Source organism: Rhinopithecus bieti, unplaced genomic scaffold (genome assembly GCF_001698545.2).
Source record: "Rhinopithecus bieti isolate Rb0 unplaced genomic scaffold, ASM169854v2 scaffold_28557, whole genome shotgun sequence".
Classification (NCBI taxonomy): domain Eukaryota; kingdom Metazoa; phylum Chordata; class Mammalia; order Primates; family Cercopithecidae; genus Rhinopithecus; species Rhinopithecus bieti.
The window spans coordinates 92,915-95,164 of record NW_016812468.1 but is presented as its reverse complement, the minus strand read 5'-3'; positions in this window follow the sequence as shown (position 1 = coordinate 95,164).

Sequence of the window (2,250 nt, the reverse complement as noted above, 5' to 3'; positions counted from 1 at the left end):
GTAAGTGCTTAAAGAAAAGAATTTTAAATTGTGGGAATACGTCTTTGGAGCAAACTTTAATCTCATGTTCTATGTAAAAGACTTAAAAAGTCATACAGTTGCACAAGTAGTTTATGCACTATTTACCCACAAGGAAAAAATTGAAAACATTGTGCCAAAACTACAAACAAGTGACTGTACTGTATATATTTTTACTTCTATATCAACATTTGGTTGTATTTGGGGAACTTGTCCCTGTTAATTTACTAGAAACATTCCAGTGATTCTTGCTGTTAGCCACCCCCACTTATGTGGATAGCACCTGTAGATCATGGTGGAAAAATATGTTGTGTTACACAATTTACCAAAATTAAAGGATAGTGTTTGAAATGTGCCAGATTTTCTTACCTCATCTCACAGATTCACCCACAGTTTAAAGCTCATTAATTATTTTTAAATAGATATATACACACCCAAACATATATATGTATATATATGTGTGTGTATATATATATGTATACACACACACACACACGTTCTTTTAAAATTTTAAACTCTACTGTCCTTTATGGAAACAAGGCTAAACAAGGCAAAATAAAGATTTGCTTGTTCCATTGTCTAAGGGTTAAAATTTTGGAAAAATCTGAAGACCACAACAGCTAAGTCCATCAGGGACCCAAGTATATGCATTTACAGAACGTTTTACAAGGAAACAAAACAGCTGCTTTGAAAGTTTGTTTTCTAAAAGCAAAATCTGTAGCTGAAAATTATTTAAAGTGAAAGTTATATTGCTGATACTTTATATCTCAGTTTTATATATTTTATAATAGTCTGGGATAAATTGTAAAAATAGCTATAAAATCAACACTAATGATAAATGAAGTCTATAGAATGCTTTTATTTAAATAGTTTCCTAAATGTTTTATTCCAGTTTTGTCAAAAGTGCACTCATATCATGGCTTTAGTGTTCTTTCAGTGTTTAATCTTGCAATGCCAATGTCATTTAAAGAAAATGTTAAGGCATCCCAGTTCAACCAAATTTTTACATTTACTATCAGATAAGATGAACAATTTGTGGCAACAACTGATTTGGGCCATATATACTTAGTCTGAGGATAACCAATATTTGATGCCATACATTAAACTTAAATCTCAATTTTAAGTACAAATTTTAAAATCACATTTTTTATTCAGTACTCCCCCTACTTTTAAAAAAATTTCACAGCCCCAACATTTCTCACTACTAATTTTCTTCCCCTTTATTCACCACTTGACTTCTAACATTTGATCTCTTTTATTTGCACAATTGAAGGCCTGTGCATCTGATGACTGATGCATTATGGCACAGGTGAGATAATGGATGTGAGAGCGCTTTGTAGATCATAAAGTGCTATACAGATATAGGGGATTAATATTATTAATATTGTTAGTTGTTGTCGTTGTTACTATTCTTACTAATATTGTTACTAACCTATTAACTTGTGAATATATAGGCTGGGGTGGGAGGGTGGAGAGTAAGTGGGAAGGGAAAAAGGGGATTTAACAAAAAAAGGGAATATGTTTCAAAAGGAAAATTTTAAGCAAAATATGAACCTACCTAGTCAATGCCACCTAAATGTATTCACCATCAGAGAAGCAACATTTGAAAGTAGTCAGAGAGAAATGGAAGGAAGCCTGTCATGTATATAAGTATATATACTTCCCGGTCCATGATTCCTTTCACCAGCCTGCTCTGTTCCTTACAGCTGGGTCATAAAATGAACAAGCCTGTGTTCTTGATCTTGTGTGTTCCCAGCGTCAGTCTCGTGTGTCTGTGGGGATGCGTGGGTGAGGAGCATTCTGTGAGGCTGGTACAGGCCCATTCCTAGGCTTTGATGTTCTGTGTGCAGCGAGCCCTGGAAAATTACTTAGTGGAAAGGCACCAGATGAAATATGTCTCCTGCCCTATAGCTACCATCCAAAAGGGAAAATAACCAAACTGGAAAATCTTCTTCTGTTTCTCTTTTCTGATAGCTAGCTGTATTAAATGCTATGGCCAGTCCCTAGAAACTGGTCTTTGTTTTGTTTTTGTTTTTGTTTTTTCTGTTTTGCAGCTGAATTTTGGCTTGGAATCACCAACTCTGCCTGTATTGTGATCCCCAAGACTCCAGACCTCAGAGTCACCTGCTGGCTTAGAGGAGTGGAGTGCTTTCTATGTAATGAAAAGGTGGCAATTAATGAAAAAATAAAGAAAATGTTCATTAAGACAATGTGGTTTTATTAAAAGAAAAT